General features: G+C 58.7%; 1 protein-coding gene across 7 annotated transcripts in view; it reads right to left on the reverse strand.

Moving 5' to 3' along the window:
• MCPH1 (microcephalin 1) overlaps window positions 1-17,216 on the reverse strand; it is a 128,467-nt gene that overhangs the window by 81,019 nt on the left and 30,232 nt on the right. The window lies entirely within an intron of this gene.

Raw genomic sequence — 17,216 nt, forward strand, 5'->3', positions numbered from 1 at the left:
GAAGCAATCAAAAGAATTACGAAGAACGAACCAAAATTACGAGAAGAGAAACAGAACCGCAGTGCATCACACGGCGCGGCTCCGAAAGTGGTCACATGACCATCCGTGTGTGAGCGTGTGCACGTGTTCACACACATAAAACTCAAACAAAAGTCATGGCCACGAGGGGTAGATTGGGGGGGGTGTCAGTGCCAGGAAGAGCCATACAGTGGTAATGCAATCTCCCCCCGTCTACAGACGCTGGCTGAACGTGAAAAATCACAAACTGGCAGCAACGGCAGTTTATTCGGACATATGGAGGTAAAATATCAGAAGGCTATTTTAAGAGTGGGAATCGGGTTGAGAAACAACAAGGCATTTTCTCTTCTGAGCCTCATAAATTTCACTTGATGTTTTTCGAACATTCCGTCTCCTACAACATGAGGCTCTCGGGAGGGCTGCCCCGCGGGCACGGGGAGCTCCCGCCCGCCCGGCCGCCCGCCACCCAGGCCCTGGGCGCTGGGAGGCTACGAGACTCCGCTCCCTCCCGGGTTTCACGAGAGCCCCGCCCACGGGACCTGCGTGCCCAGAGCCGCAGGGACACCGTGCCGGGCTGGACTCGAAGGCTGAGTTGGCGCCGCAGCTCAGGACGGGCAGAACCGGCAGCTGAAAGCTGTTTCCCGGTTCACGGACACACTGTCTCTCTCCTCCGACTTTCGTCTTGTCTGGTTTCTTCCCTAAGAGTTTCACAGTGTTCCGCAAACAGACCCTGCAAATGTTTTCGCCCTATTTAAACGTCAATATTTCGATTTCTGGGAGAGTAAATTGGGATTTTAACAGAATCAGAATTCTCGTTGCTCATTGCTAGTGCCCGGAAACACAAGTGCATTTTGCTTACTGACCTTGAGTCTCGTGACACTGCTGAGCCTCTCCGCACACCTGCTGGTGTTTTCCACGCAGACCGCCGTGCTTCCTGTGAGTGACAGTTTTATTTCTTCCTGTCTCTACCTGCAGGCCTGCGTCTCTCTTTCCCGCCTCCCTGCGCCGGCTGAGGACCCCCAGCACGGCGGGGTGGGGTGGGGGGGTAGGAACAGCAGGAGCGTGGGAGCCGCGCAAACGGCCGTGCGCGGCAGATGGCGTGGGCTTATCGTAACAACACAGCAGCACAGACCCATGGGGTTTCCGCGTGCAAATGTTTCTATGCAAAGTACAAGGTTTCTTCCTGCTTAGTTTAGTTTTAGGTAGGAACAGTGTAGACTGCCACCCAGAACGGCAGTCACCGGGCCTTCCTCCCGAGCTGCCTCGGCCTCCGGGCCCCCAAAGAGTCTGAGAGAATTCTAGCTGATCAAAAGAACAGCAGCTCAGCCCCAGGAGAAGTCACTTTCCAGGACAAAAACAATCCAGTTATACTCTCCTAACAGTCATCCTAATTTCTTAATATTTTCTTAGTTTCCAAAAAAGCTTTCTTCAAGCTGTTTTAAAAAATTAACTTGTGTCGCAGGTTCGATTCCCAGTCAGGGCACATGCCTGGGTTGCAGGCCACGGCCCCCAGCAACCACACATTGATGTTTCTCTCTCTCTCTTTTTCCCTCCCTTCCCTCTCTAAAAATAAATAGATAAAATCTTTTAAAAAATTAACTTATTCACAGTAAGTGAACTCTTTAAACAGGGTCCCCTTAATTTTTGACTTATCAAAAAAGTTAACTTAGAGCGAGAAAAAATTCTTCAGAATTAGTTAACTATATGAGTGAGGAGGGAAAGCTGGGATTCGAGAGAAAGGTGACCTGTAAGAGACATTTCAGGTTGCACTTGAACAAAGGAATCACTCCATACAATGATGATGCAGCCCTGGCATGAAAACTGCAGTTGTGAAGGGAAGCTGATCTCACTCCCTGGAAAGCATCACTGATCATGTTGAAGACATTAATGAGTAGTCACAGTTTCTTATCACAGTTGTGCTACTAAGTTTATTCCAAGTTTCTGAACGGCCCGCTAAGCCGGTCACGGTTTTGGGGCCTGCCCCCAGAGCACACGCCCGCCTGTGTGGTCGTCAGTGCCCACGGCGGCGCCTGCACTAAGAATACTTGTGAGAACACAGCAGGTGAAAAAAAAAGAAAGAAAGAAGTTGGGGGGCTTTGGGGGAGACGTGCACAATGTTCTTTGCGTGGGAAGGAATGTACGTTGCACAAAACACTCGCTGATGAGTTGAAATCCCGTCGGACGGACCCTCGGCCCCAGATTCAGCCCGCGGGGCCTCGGTCAGCGCGAGCAGTGGGACCGCCTGCCCCGCAGGCTGCGGAACTGGCCCGGCGGGCGCACCCTCGCCCACCCGCCGCGGGGGCCCAGAGACAGGGAGTGGCCTCCTGCTGCTGTGAGCCAACCAGACTCCGGAAGCCGTATTCCAAGTGTTTTTCTCTCATCGGCTTTGATGGCTTCTTTGTCTCTGGTACGAAGGAAACTGCTGTCCTCAAGCAAGAAAACCTTAAGAGAATCCGGCACTATGCACACCGTGCTGACTGTTTCCTACAGGGAGAACATGTTTCTCCCACGAGTGGACAGTATCGAGTATCAGGAGCCCGGAGTCCAGGCACCTGGGCTACACCAGTCTCTCTCTCCTCCCAGCTCTGGGAGAGGAGGCGCGCTGGTCTGTCTTTCTGTCACAGGAAACACTGCACGCCGTTATAAGTCACGAGGTATCCGTGGGGCTCCTGCGATAGTTGCGGCGGTGAAGGCGCAGCTGGGCTGAACTGCGGGGAGAAACGCCACGCCGCCTGCAGTGCAGTCTTTGTCACAAACCACCGGGTGCTCGTGTCCCGAGCACCCTGGAGCCGGAAAGCAGAGGGGTCTCGTCTCGCAGAAGACCAGCTCGAAGAACTGGCGAGGCTTCAGGGCAGCAAGTGTGTTGTTCCAAAACAAGCCACTCCTCTGCATCACCAGCACAGCTCAGAGAAATCAGGAAATACTTTCTGTAACTCCTTGGAGTTATTCAAAAAACACAAACCTATACAGCAGACGGGATCCTGCAGTTGAGGGGAAATTCGCCTGATGCACCATCAACCGCATCACGGTGCACCGTCAGCGCGTCCAGTGCGCTCGCGGTGCCGTGTGACGACCGCCTTTCTGGTTTCAGGGCTTTTCAGTGCACCCCCTGCACCTGTGAGTCGTCACTGCCCCCCTTCCCGCTCCCGCCCCCGCCCGCCCGCCCCGGAAACCCTCCCCAGCCTGTCTCCGGGGGCCCGCCTGTCACGGGCACGCGGTGTGGAAGGGGCCAGGTGCCGCGTGGCCCTGAGTCCTCCTCACGGAGCACGGTGGCTGCGAGGCTCGCTCAGTCGGGCTGGGAGTACAGGTGTGCGGCAGGTGTGCGGCAGGTGCCGGGCAGGTGGCCGGCGGCGCCTGGTCAACAGCAACGGTGACTGACAGGTGCTGGGTGCTGCGTGCTGGCCGGGCAGCGCACCTGCAGAAGGATGCGGGGGCTTAGACAGTCACACTGGGGGTCGGGGGAGGGGAGTGCTGACGTCCTCGCTGTCACCCGTCACCCCCCCGTGTGTGGCTGGTGGGCGCAGCACGAGCCGACTGGCATCCACGGCGGGGGCGGGCACAAACACGCCCTGGGCCACCTCCGGAAGGAGAGGCCAGGAGGAATGAACGCGGGCTGTGACTGTCCGATGAGCTGGACCCGAAGTCACAAACGCCCACTTTCAAGCACTGCGACCGGGAGCGACTTGCTACAACTCCGGTGTCATTCCAGACTCCAGCGGACTCCAGCCTCGGCTCCCCCAGGACCACTGCCCGATGAGCCGAGAGAGCGCCTCTCCCGGCCCGGGGGCGCCACACCCGCGGATCTCCCAGGAGGCCACCGTGAACGTGGCCGGGAGGGAGCCCCTCCCCCCAGGCCACCCCAGCACCGTCCTGGGGAGCCGGTGGCAAAGGAAGGCGGGGACCCACAGACTCAGGACCTGCATTTTCATGAGATCCCCAGGGCATGCGCATGGTTTTAAGACTTGAAAAGCACTACGCCAGCTGTCCCGAAAAAAGCGGCCCCAAACCAAAACCTTAACACGACCTACGTAACCAAGACAGGGAAGATGAGCAACGAAGCCCTAAGAACGAGAAGTCCGCAGGAGCGACAGAGACTGGACATCGGTGGTTGGCGGGGGAGAGGAGCCGCCTGCGGACGCACGCTGGAGCGTGCCCACAAAGACGTGCGGCTGCCTCGCCCACAGGCGTCTGCTGGGTCTGCGCGCCCCGGCTGCCCCCGTCGTTGGGGTGACTCTTGGGTCTGAGAGCTTCGCCGCACGCTCTCAGCCACATGCCACACACTGCTGAGCAAAGAGCAGCGTGACCCAGCATTTCAGCAAGCGCGCTTAAATGGGAAGTCCAAACATCTTTATAAATAACGCAAGCTCATGTTTTCCTTATCAAAACGAAAACAAAGAAATAAATCTAACACGTTCCCATGTAACTAAAATAAACAGCAGAAACGTCACTTTCCTTTGTGGAAACAAAGCAGAAATTACTATTAACATGATAGACAACAACCCAAACACTGTGGCTGCGAGGAGCGATCAGTGTTCCTGGTTCTTCTTTCCGTGAACTTCAGTTGCAGAGGTTTTTGGGTCTTCCGTGAGCACCAGACAATGTGATTTCCATGAATGCTAACACGGAACGCACAAATACACGAATACTTCTGTAATTTATAGTGATGTACAATGTTTTTACACGACATTTTTAATTTTTAGCTCATCAGAGACCAGAAGAAATTCTGAGATTTTCTTTTTAGAAATCAGCACGTTCAACCATCCATCCTGTTTCCTCGGTCAACGAGCGCCCAGTCCCACGTCCTGCCCTGGGTCCCCACCCTCGCCCCCGGCCCCGTGTCCCCACGGAGGGGCCCCGCTCCTGCCCTCGGGGAGCCTGCAGTGGCCGCAGGAAGCGCCCTTGTCAGCTGGAGAGGTGCAGCTTCAACATCTGGACAGCCTCTGCGCGGCCCCCGCCTGGGAGCCCCAGAGGCTCACCCCTGCCGTCCCCAAGGTTTGCTGCCAGAGACACTGCTCACCAGTTACCGACGGGAACCAACGCTCCACGCCGACAAGTCGGAGTGCACGGAGCGCCAGGAGCACGCACGGGGGAGGAAGCCCCGTCCGTGACTCGAGGTGTCTGCTGCGTGCCAGTCTCCCTCGCTCCGTGACTCTCCCACACGCCCGAAGGCAGGAGACAACCTCCGGGGCAGGTGAGTACCCATCCCCCCCCGGGGACGGGAGCCCTCCAAGGGTGAACAGCGCCGCACAGAGTGGGCGGGGGGGGGGGCCCCCCGAGCGAAGGGCTGAAGCACCTCCTCCGCCCGGCTTCCCGAGCGCCAGCACCAGGGGTCCTGGAGCGCACCTGGGTCGGACTCGTGCCTGCACACCTGTGCACCACCTGAGCGTCGCCGGCGCTGGACAGGTTACCACTAGGTTCTGAAAGCTCCTACGCAGGCAAAGCAGCTTTCTTTCCACAGAACAAAAACCAACTCAAAAAAACTGAGAAACAGATCTGTTACCAGGCATCCAAGGCAAGCTGGTATTCCAGCTGACAAAACCACTTCTATAGTTACATTATTCCTCCTTCTCAGGTTAAGGAAAAAAAAAATCTAAAAAGTTCTCTGGAGAGAACCGTCCAGGGCCACGAGTTCTAGGAGAAGCCCACTGTGTGGGCTCACGCGTACGACGTATCAGGCAGTGGAATGCACCAAGTTGCCAATTATACTTTTGAAAAATGCCCAGCGGTGCCCTAAAATCCAGTGCTTCTCGTGTCAGCTCTCTTCGACACCGAGGGGATCACGGACGCCGCATCCCAGAGGCTGCTCACGGCCCCGCAGCGTCGTGGTCGGCGGTTCCCAGCATCTGCTGTGACTCCGACCAGAGCTCAGCAGCCTGAAAACGGGTGTCGACGACACCCCTGATGCATAAATGATGCTGCAGAGCCGGAGGCCCTTCTCAGAACGCCCTCGGAGACCCAGCCGCGGTTGGCTTTCCTGCTGAGGCGTCTGTGCTGTTGTTTCCAACGCCAACTGCATCGCTCACGTGTCAGGGAAACAGAGGTGAAGCCTTAGGAACGCAACAGAAAGTCGCCAGGGGAAGGGAACGAAGACGAAACTTTGGATGACGCGTAGGTTTTTCCCCAAACACAGGCTTTCACCTTGCGACACACTTCGACACGGGCTGAGGTGAGGCCCCGGGGTCGCCCTCGCAGGCGAGGAAGAGGTCGTCGGGGTTCAAAGGGTCACCGCTCAGCTGCCCCACGTCAAGGAGCACCAGGCAAGGAGACAGTGCGGCCCCCCAAGGCCGTCGTTTGGAAGGGAGGGCGGCGACCAGCCCCAGACGGAGCCCCCGCCCTGCTCTGCAGGTTTTCAGCCTCACCCCTCCGACCCCTCCGCTGCACTGTCTGCCAGACAGAGCACTGGTGGCGCACGCGCCCTGACTCCGGCTCCGTGTTTTTCCTGGTACCCCAACACGCTCGGAGCTTCAGGGGGTTGCTGCCGAACTCATCGTACTAACACCAACTGTCTCTCCATGGGCCCTGCGGCGGCCCCGGCTCCTACCTCCTGGCGCCGACCTAACTCCGGAGGCCGGCCAGGGGCCCGGCAGGGTCTGCACACTCAGGCCCCACCTCTTCCCTGACCCTCCGCCGGCCGTGGTCCTTCCCACCTCCTAGGCGCTGTCTCTGAGGCCCGGCGGCGCCGGAGCGGTCAGGCCCAGCGCCCCGGCCCCGGCTCCTCCCCACTCGCCCGTCAGCGGCTCGGAGAGCCCGCCCGCCCGCCCTCTTCCCGCGGTGGCCGCGGTCCCCCTGTGCCCGAGCATCACCTGCGGCCGCTGCTCACCTGTCACCAGCGCCCGTCCGGACTTCCCGGTGCGGCTCCCCCTCCCCCGTCTTCCAAGTGCGGGCATAGCCCGCGCCCCATCCTCAGCTCACTGCCCACCCCACCCGGCCCTGTGCACTCGCTCCCAAGGCAGCAGGGCTGGACTGACACCATCTGTGCGGTGATGTCCCCCAGTGAGCAGTGACGGTGCTGGCCGTGCCCGGAAGACACATGTGCGCGCACACACTGCCTGTGACGTGCTACCTGTGCACGTGCTACCTGTGCAACTACTGTGACGAGTTGAATGTGTCTCTCACGGGAATCTCACACTCAGCGTGTACAGACCAGAATTTCTATTGTACCCCACACCCAGAGGCCATCCTTGTCCCCCGGTCTACCCCCCTGCAGTGGATGGCACCCCCATCTACCCCCAGCAGCCCAAGTCAAAGCAGCGGGGGGCTGTGTCGACCTTCTCCTCCAGGCAAGGTCACGGCCTCCGGACCTGTGAGCCTGTGAGGTCCTGGGCCAGGGGGACGGAGCAGATTCCGTCAGCGCCTGCACGAGATCACAGATCCAGTTACTGGTGCAGACACGCGAATTCCGGGTGTGGTTGAAACAGGGTGCAGCCAAGAGGGGGGCCCCAATAGGGATTTGGAATGGGGTCCAGAACTCAAGGTGTCCAGGAAATATTACAGAGATACATAAGGTGTCCTCAACTCCCCCCCCAGGTGTGAGTCGGGGGAAGGGACACATGGGGCAGGAACATGCTGAGCTGTTTTGTACAGCAACAGCTTTGCAGCTACCCTCTGGCGTGGTCATTTAACACATCTGTAACCTTTAGCTGGTTGCACAGACATGTTAAATAGCTGTGGCCATGCTCTGAGCCAGAGAAAAGGGAGTCAACTGGGAGGCAACTCCCCCTGGTTGCAGCGCCTGCGTGAGAGCTTGGAGATGATTGGCTCCACGCCATGGGGCCACACCTGCCCAGACTTACTATGGCGGCCCTACTAGTGAAGCTGGAAGGGTATGGGGATGCTGGCAGGTGTAACTGATTGTGAGGAGTAGGAAATGGGGCTGCAGAGGAGGATGGGCGAGGGGATTTAAACCCAGACGTGGCAGCCGTTGTGGAGAGAACTACCAGGCTTTGGCAGAGTGGACACCCCCTTGCAACTTTGCCGAGGAGAGCCACACGGCTTGACCCTGGACGACCACACAGCTGATGGTGCTGGGAGCCTGAATGTACTTCTTTTCCTGAGATACGGTACCCCAAATTACGGCAGAGGGAGGAGGAAGGACTGTGTGCGTCTGTGGGTATCCTAAAGGGCTCTGGTGTTTTAATGAAGACACTGGGTCACTACTTTAAGCCTGTATAACTTTAAATAAACATTTCCTTTCCTTCTCACGAATCTCTGGCATTGGGAGACGTCTTTCCTCTGGCGGCGGACAAGCGAACCTAGTGGGGGGTCCTGTCGGTAAGAGTATATCGTCCCCGCCTTGGCCCTGTTCTGTAACAGTTTCTGGCGTCCCTGGGTGGGTCAATAATTGCCCCCCCTCAGTCTGTTCTGTAACAGTTTTTGGCCTCCGGTGGGTCCCTAATTGCCCGTGGCAGACCGACCCCCTCGGGTGAGACAGAGTGAGACTCTGGAGTTTTCCCAGTCTCTGAGAATTTCTCTGCACCCTTCCTGAGGGCATCGGCCGCCTATCATGCCCAGAAAGGTGAAAAGGAAATGAAACGGGGAGGGAGCAGAAACACGAAAGTGTTTTGGTTGAAAACTGGTTTCTGGACACCGTTTTGGAACAATGGAGGTGTGGACGATGGTTTGGTTAGTGTGCTGCTCCCAGGTGGCCCCTGTCTGCTTGCTCACTTATAGTTTCGGGGAGCCCAGGTGGCACCAAGGGAACCTGCACTCAGGTTTGGGGAGGAAGCAAACCGCTAGGCTCTGTAAGCCCAGCCTGCATGTGTGCTGGGGATCGGACAGCAAGCCATGGGGGTGCGCTGCCATTCTGGGTAAAATGGAGGATGAGCCACGTGAGTGCCCCCCACGGAGGACGGGTCAGGCATGGGCGCTGCTGTCTTGATGATGGGTCCCCTGAGAGTTCCGCCATCATGGAACTGGGCAAGGTGGTGGCTAAGGGCTCTCTTCAGATCATGGGCTGTGTGCTTCTGCCGTGTGGGCACTGCACCGGTCAGGTTCTCTGCGTAACTGGTTCTGATCGGAATGACTCTGGTTCCGAAGGTCATGGGCTGAGGTCCAAGGTTGACCATCTGATCTATAGGGAGTTTGCAGGGTCTGAGCTTCAGAAAGCTGCAGGACGTCCCTGCGAATCTGGGGACGTTTAGTGGAAGGTGCCTGTCGTGCTGGGGACCTTTGGCTGCCACATGCTGAGTTTAAGTACTGAGTTTAAGTATCGTCCTTCCTAGTGTGGGGAAGGAGCAGGGATTACGAGTGAATGGTGGTTAAATATGGATGGGTAAAAACATGTATAAAGGATGTAAAAGTTTTAAACCTGGAGGAAAGGAAACCTCAACCATTTGTTTTCTGGTTTCGTGGGAAAGGAGCAGGTTTCTCCCATTGGTCCTGTTTCTGATCAGAAACCCTCTGCACCTGAAGACCTAGGGAAGGTCACCTGTAACTGGTCGGGGAGAGTGCCTTTGCCACTTGGGACCCAGGAAGGGTCACTCGGGGCTGATGAGAGTCTCAGCCAGAGGCAAAGGAGGGTGTCTCTGCCACGAGACCGGGCCTGAAAGAGCATGTCTCTGCGAGGCACCGATGGACGCATTGGTGGACGCACCGATGGACGCGTAGGGAATGCCCCTACCTGTGTATTGTTCTGGAGCTCTGTTTTGGATTTTGCTCTGTATCTGCTCTGAAAAGACAATCGAGGATTCCAGAAAAGGTTGAAACTTCATACTCTGTAGGAAAGTGAACAAGGAAAAAGGATTTTCCTTCACACTTTGTATTTTTCTCCCTACCTGATCCCTCCAGAATTTGGCATTCTGAAGGAGTGAGTGCTGACATAAGGTTTCTTTGCATAAAACCAATAAGACCAATCACTAATAGTGGTTTTGTTCACCAAGACTTTGACTGGAATGTCACGCCTGAAGGAGGCATGTATGGGTTCTGGTCATCACCAGAAAGCCCCGAGGACCTGGGATTGACTTGAGAAGCTAGCGTAAGCCCACGAGAAAAGCCTGGTACTTTGGCTGGTTGTGTGGTTCGTGGCAGTCTTTCCAGGGAAGGAACGAAGGTTGCTTTCCTGAAAGATGGCCAGAAAGGAACCTGCAGGCACAATGGAAGCCTCAAGGATCTGAGTGAAACAACTGGTACAGGCGAAGCCAGATGGCGGATGTGTGGCTCTGCTTCTGTGCCCCAAGGGGGGCGGGGCAGACCGGGAAGTCAACCTGAAGGTTCCCTGCGTGAATTCCAGCAAAGTGACTTAGAGATCATAAGTGATCCAGGCTGCTCTTGGTGTGTTTATGCAAATGAACAGTCAAAATTAAAAGTGGGACTCAAAGTAGTCCCTTTAATGACAATGAGGGTGATCTTAAGGAGAAAAATTGTGGTTCAAGGAAAATCACAGTGCTCAGTATTGGACATCAGAATGGTGCAGCTGTCTTGAAAGTTTACTTTCATTTGAAAGTTGAAACCAGGTTTGTAGTATCACCAAAGATGTACCATTTACATGTGCAAAGGGCCTGTCAAATTGCCACTGTTAAATGACATTGCAGGAAGGACCTTGCAAGTGAATGTCTTTCCAAAAGACAGTCTCACAGGCACCGAGACTGGTTTGGGGATTGTTGTGTGAATTCTAACCTGTGTGTTATTCTGTTTTCATAGGGCGTATGCCTATGACTTCATTACCTGAGTGGTTGGTTGCAATACAGGCCTCACTTAAGGAGCCCATTTTCATCATCACCCCCTGAGACTCAACGGTTTGGCTGAACTGAGTGGTTGGGTTGGTGAATGGTTTGGGCGGTCTGTGGGCTTCACTTTAGAACTGATTTTCCCTTTTCTGTCTTGATGGCTTGGAAAGAAAGGGCCCAGAAATCTGAAAGGAGGGAAATCGTAATATATATATTCCCCTCGGCCCGAGTGAAGTAGAGTGGGCCACAAGGGCTTTGGGTAGGTGTAGCATGCCTTGTACACCTTCCTCCAGATAAGCCATTCCTTACGTAAGTCCCTGCCTTTGTCATTTAGTGGTTATGATTTAATTGTGCCTTCCAACTCTTTCCAAATCTGTCACCTCCGGAGTATGACCAGGATGCCAACAGTCCAGTAATGCCAGCCTTTGGTCACTGAGCCTGCGACTTCCTGGTGACAGCCAACTGACCAGGATTCTGTAAGGTCCTTCCCCTTATAGTAAGAACTCCCTCCGTGCTGCAACCCCCCCCCCCGCCACTTTCAGGGCACCCCTGACCCATGGGTAGGTAGGACGATGTCCATGTCCAGCCGGAAGTAGTTACAAGAAAATAAGACCTTCGTCCATTGTCCTTTATATGGTTATAAAGTGGTTGTGTATTTGAAAGGAGGGATTATTGCAGGGTGAAGCCAAGAGGGGGGGCCCAAATAGGGATTTGGAATCAGGTCCAGAACTCAAGGTGTCCAGGAAATATTAGGATGTCCTCACCCCCCACTCCCAGGGGTGTGGGTTGGGGGAAGGGACACATGGAGCAGGACCACTGAATTGTTTTGTACAGCAACAGCTTTGCAGCTAACCTCTGGCGTGGTCATTTAACATATATATAACCTTTAACTGGTTGCATAGATATGTTAAACAGCTGTGGCCATGTTCTAAGCCAGAGAAAAGGGAGTGACTTCCACCCAAGACGTAACTGGGAGGCAGGTCCCCCGGTTACAGCACCTGTGTGAGAGCTTGGAGATGGTTGGCTCCACGTCATGGGGCCACACCTGCCCAGACCCACTATGGCAGCCCAGAAAAGCTGGAAGGATAGGGAAGTGCTGGCAGGTGTAGCCAATTGTGGGAGGAGTCGGAAATGAGGCTGTAGAGAAAGATTGGTGCGGGGATTTAAACCCAGACGCAGCAGCCATTAAAGGGAGAACCATGCGGCTTTGGCCAGAGTGGGACTCCCACAGCCCTGCGAGAGAGAATCACCATGCGGCCTTAGCAGAGAACCGCCAGTCAACTTTGGAGGTTTCCCATCAAAGTTGGGGGGTCGACCCCACCCTCACCGCAGCTTTGCTGGAGGAGAACCACGCGGCCTGATCCTGGCCAGCCACACAGCTGATGGTGCTGGGAGCCTGGATCTACTTTTCCTGGGATGTGGTACCCAGATTAGGGCCGAGGGAGAAGGAAGCACTGTGTGCATCTGTGGGTATCCTAAAGGGCTCTGGTTTTTTAATGAAGACACCGGGTCACTACTTTAAGTCTGTATAACTTTAAATAAACATTTCCTTTCCTTCTCACGAATCTCTGGCATTGGGAGACGTCTTTCCTCTGGCGGCGGACAAGCGAACCTGGTGGGGGGTCCTTTCGGTAAGAGTATATAGCACCCCGTCGGTCCCCTTTGGCCCCGTGTTCTGTAACACGGTGACGGGACCGCGCTCACACGCAGTCAGCGGCCACGTCCAGGGGGAGCCACGCCACCCTCCCCGCCCCGCCCGGGGCCTGGCCCAAGGCTGCAGACCACGCAGGCTCCAGGGACCCTGACACGACAGCCCCGGGGCCGGTGACAGGCCAGCCCACCAGGCACCTCTGTCTGTAAGCTCTCCTCGGAGCGCGATCCGCAGTCCCTCTGCCGCCTGAGAGGCCCCTGGGAAGGGCGCCGGGAGCCCCGAGGGCGCAGCACCGCCCGGGAGGGGCCCACGCTGTCCAGGGAAACCGGCGGCACAGTCCCACGCTCCCCTCCCCGCTCATCCCCACGACACGGTGCAGGGCCCTCGCTGCCTGGACGCACCGCGAGAGCCAGACCGAGGCTCGTGGTTCAGTTCAGGAAAATGCCCAGCAGGAAGCCCCCATTTGGGCTGCGGGACACCTGAGCACGGCGTGTTCTCCTGTTTGCTAACAGTCAGCGTCCTCAGGTGTGGCTGTGGGACCGAACCGGCTTCCAAAGTCCGGATTTGCACTCGGAACCGATTCATTTACAGCCCCGCATCGAGCCTCACTCACGAGCTGCGCAGAACCCCCTTTGCTGCCCCAGAGGCAGGGTGACCCACCCTTCCTCCTGTGCCCCCATTCTGACGGGGACGGGAACGCCACAGGGCAGGAGGGGCAAGACGGGTCACTTGCCCCCCGGAGGCAAAGCATAAGTGCAGGGAAGTCGGAGGGCACACAGGAGCCCCCCGGGGAAGTGCCCGGAGACAGGCGGGGGCTCAGGGACCCAGGGAGCGCTGCCCCCCGAGCACAGCCCGGCGACTGAGCGCTGCTCTCAATGGGCCCCGAGCTGGAGGTGCTGTCCCCTCCTTCCGCTGGGATGCGCCCCGTCTCCCATCCCCAAGAAAGAGCGACCTCAAACCCGGTGCTGTTTCTCTGGGGCCGCCAGACCCCTCGGCCAGAAACACCCATTATCCTCTCCTCGCGGCGGGCAGCAGCCCAGCGCCGGAGCTGGCGCTGCTGTGACCGCGCACGATCTGCCAACAGGCTCGTCAGAACACAAATTAAAAAAATTCAAACTGAATTGTTATAAAAGCACCATCATTTTTTTTTTTGACAGACTAAGTGGGCCTCATACCGCCATCTAATTTTAAAGAACTGCTGGAGCGCCACAAGAAGTTTCCAGAGAACACCACACAAGCCCTGAAACAAAAACATTCTCGGCCCTGTTTGTCTTGGAGGCCAGGCTCCGCTGCCGGCCAAACTGAACGTTTTCAGAACCCCCTGCGCCGCACCGGGGACCAGGAGGAGGGGCCGGACCACAGGGAGAGGCCTTCTCGAGCACAGACGGGGACCCCGGGCGTGGAGGGCGGGCGCCTCACGTCCCGGCCCCAGGGGACAGGCGCACGGCGGGGTCCCGGCCCAGGTGCACCCCGGAGGACGGGCGGGGGAGGACCCAGCCTCCCGGACTGCCCGGAGCGGCTTCGTAAACGGCGCGGCCGCTGCTCCGTCTTGGGGAAGTTTGCCACGCCTGTCCGACTGGATGTCTTTAGGAAATTACAGAGACATGAAAGACGCCACCTCCTCGTCCTGGGTAAGACTGAGGCCGTGGGGAGACATTCAGTCCCCTCCCGAGCGTCTCTGCCCGAAGGGGGCAGGCCTGCAACCCTGGAGGGAAACCAGCAGACGCGCAGCCCCCGCTGCGGAGCGTCGGGCAGCGTGATGACGTCACAGGGCCGGCAGGCAGGTGACACGCAGCCACAGGGTCCAGGCCCTTCCGGGATCCTGGGAGTGGAGGCGCCACCTGCACGGTCAGCGCCGGCAGCTGCTTTCAGAGACGCACACAGACCCCAAGGCCGCAGCCGCTCTCACAGTCGGAGGGTGGCGACCTGCAGGCACCTGCTCCCGCGGAGGTGGACAGGGGCGGGCGGACCGGGAGAACTGGCACCGCCGTGGCCTCCGAGGGCTGTTTCAGATCACACCGGAACCCCGCCCGTCGGCAGGCCGCGCCCACCGAGACCACTCCCGGTGCCCGGCGACCTCCCCTCCCTTCTGGGGCTGGGGGGGGCCCGACTGTGCAGCCCCTGACTCACAGGAGGTGACGAACAGGGTGCAGCAGCAGCAGCAGCAGCACACCCGGCCGGGCCCAGGGTTGACGCATGAAGCGAAGGTGACGGCAGACAGCACGTGACGTTCACAGCTCTTCGCGGGGGGCAGGCACGTCGTCGTTTCCGGTGTGAGGCTGACATCTCTTAAGTTCTCGCTCCTCCCAGTCGGGGGCCTGCACACGGCCCACACCCCGGAGGCCGGGGTCTCCTCGCTCTGTGGGCCTCCTGCTGCAAAACGGCCCTCGGGTCAGCGCGGCGCAGACGTGGGCGCCGTCGGGGACGCTGAGCGCATCACACAGGCAGGGGGGGGCCTCCGAGTAGGGCGCGCATGCGTGTGTCCTCACGTGCGGGCGTGCGTCCTCACGTGCAGGCGTGCGTCCTCACGTGCAGGCGTGTGCCCCCAGTGCAGCCGCTTCAGCAGCAGCCGCCCCGCCACTCCGCTCTCCGTCTCCGGAGGCTCTCTGTGGACCTCCGTCTTCCCCGCAGAAGGACGTGAGCAGAGGGACCGAGACAGGACGCAGGAACCTGGCAGAGGCCGCACCTCCGAGGAGCCGCGGCTGCTTAGTGGCGCCGGGAGGGGGAAACCCTGCCGTCCCGGCATTAAAACCACTGGTTCCCGAGGGCACTGTGCCCAGTGGAGTGAGTCAGGCAGGGGAAGACCAACACTGGGCGCTCCCACTCACCTGTGGGGTCTACGGAACGAAGGGCACAGACACTCGGAACAACAGACTCAGACAGGGGCCCAGGCTGCGGGAGCCAGAGGGGCGGGGCCGAGAGGGGCAGGGCGGGGCCAAGGGGGGCAGGGCGGGGCCAAGAGGCACTGATTGGCAGCGATATGCAGAACCCTCCAGGGACCTGAGGTCCGGCACAGGGAGCGCGGTGACAACGTTGTGGTCACTGAGTGCGGTGCCAGCGGGGAGCTGGAAGTGTCCACGGGACACGCTGTAAAATGCACCTGAAACTAATGTAAAATAATGTCGTGCCCGAACTGGAACAGAAAAAAAAAAGGGCTCGAGCCTTTACAAAATGAATTAGAACAGACGGCGATACTGGGCGGGGAGCGTGTCACTGGGACACGGTGACCGCAGGCCTGGTGTGCGGCCGTGCAGGCGTTGGTCCTGGGGACGCCTCGGGCGTCAGCCGGCGCGCCGACCTGGGTGCTCACGCTCCCCTCGCAGGGGCACACAGCCCCCGCCCCTAGGGGTTGGGGACCAGCTCCCCACCCGCATCACCCCGGGACCTCTAGGTTTGGCTTCGGGAGCTCGGAGAGCGGAGGCAGTGGATTTCACGCGTTCTGTGGGCACTGCTCCTCCAACTGCTCCTGAACGCTCCCGGGGCCTCGACCGCCTTCCTCCTTCTTGCTTACAGCGGACGACAGCCGGTTCTGCAGACTGGCCGCCCGCAGCAAGGGCCAGTGGGCAGTTCCTTCTGCGGCTTCTGGAGGCGGGAGTCCTTGGCACTCCCTGGCTGGGGGGCGCATCCCTCCGAGCTCCGTCTCCGCAGGGCTGTCTGTCTTCCTCCCGAGTGTTTCTTTCGGAGCCTGGAGAGCTCAGCCTCGCGGAAGTCACACCGACGGAAAGCCATCCGCCTGGGACACACTGGACGGAGGCAAACATGGCCGCTGCTTCCTGAGTCGGAGCAGTGACCTGCCATGTGGGGGGACCACTGGTCTGTCCACTGGCCCGCCTGCCTCCGAGGGGCAGGGGCTGGCTTCCAGGCTTGGGTGGCTAGGAGCAGCAGAGCCGCATGGCGTTCAGGCGCAGGCCCGGGGGCGAGCACAGCCGGCCTTTTTCTCCGGCCACCTCCCTGGGGCAGGCTGCTGGGGGGGCGGCGTGTGCACGTCTGACTTCCTGTGGAATCTGCACGCTGCTGTGCAGAGTGGCCACGCCGTCCCCCACTCGCCGAAGTAGGGTGTGAGCGCCCAGGGACCGGCGCCGTTGGCGGGACCGACACCCTCGGGGGGGGGGGGGCCGCCACTCTGCTCCGAACACAGCCGCCCATGGGGTGTGCGGTGGGGTCCCCCTGGGCTCGAAAGCTGCACATCTCTAAGGACAATGACATTCAGCAGCTTTCAGGTGCTTTTTGGCCAACTGTACCTCCTAGCGTTAAAAAAATACTTGGGTCCATTTTTGTTTGGGGTGTTCGTTCTCTTATTTTGAGTCCGGAGAGTTCTTTGTACATTCCGGGTGTCAGTCCTCCGTCGGGGGAGATGGGCAGATGACTTCTCCGGCCTCTGACAGGGACTGAGGGAAAGTCTGGGGGGGCCGGGGGCCGGTTTCCCTCGTACAGCCTGCCCCTGGTGCTGGGGAGCACTCCTCTTCGTGCACCAAGGGCGTGAGGGTTTTCTCCTGTGCTGGCTCCTCCGAGTCTCCCGTCTCATCTTGCAGGCTGGGGTCTCTGGGCCCAGCACCGCCTGCAGAAAGCACTGCCCTTTCTCGGCGGAAGCCCCCTGCACTGGCGTCGAGGCTGGCGATGCCACCCGGACCCTCCGTTCCGGCCCGTCACGCCTGTCCAGCACCCACCCGTCCAGTGCGGTGGGAAGGAGGCCCTCGCACCAGGCAGGGCCGGTCCTCCGACATCGCTCTTCTCCCCAGAAGTCTGTCCTCGAGGCTGGTCCCTGCTCCCCTCTGCGTGCACTGCAGGGTCAGCGTGCCTGCATCTTTGAAGGTGTCTCCCCAGACCGTGACCGGACCACTCCGAGGAGGAGTGACGTTTTAGCCCCACGGCCTTCTGGTCTG

This window comes from Phyllostomus hastatus, unplaced genomic scaffold (assembly GCF_019186645.2).
Source record: "Phyllostomus hastatus isolate PE091 unplaced genomic scaffold, TTU_PhHast_1.1 phas_scaffold_46, whole genome shotgun sequence".
NCBI lineage: Eukaryota > Metazoa > Chordata > Mammalia > Chiroptera > Phyllostomidae > Phyllostomus > Phyllostomus hastatus.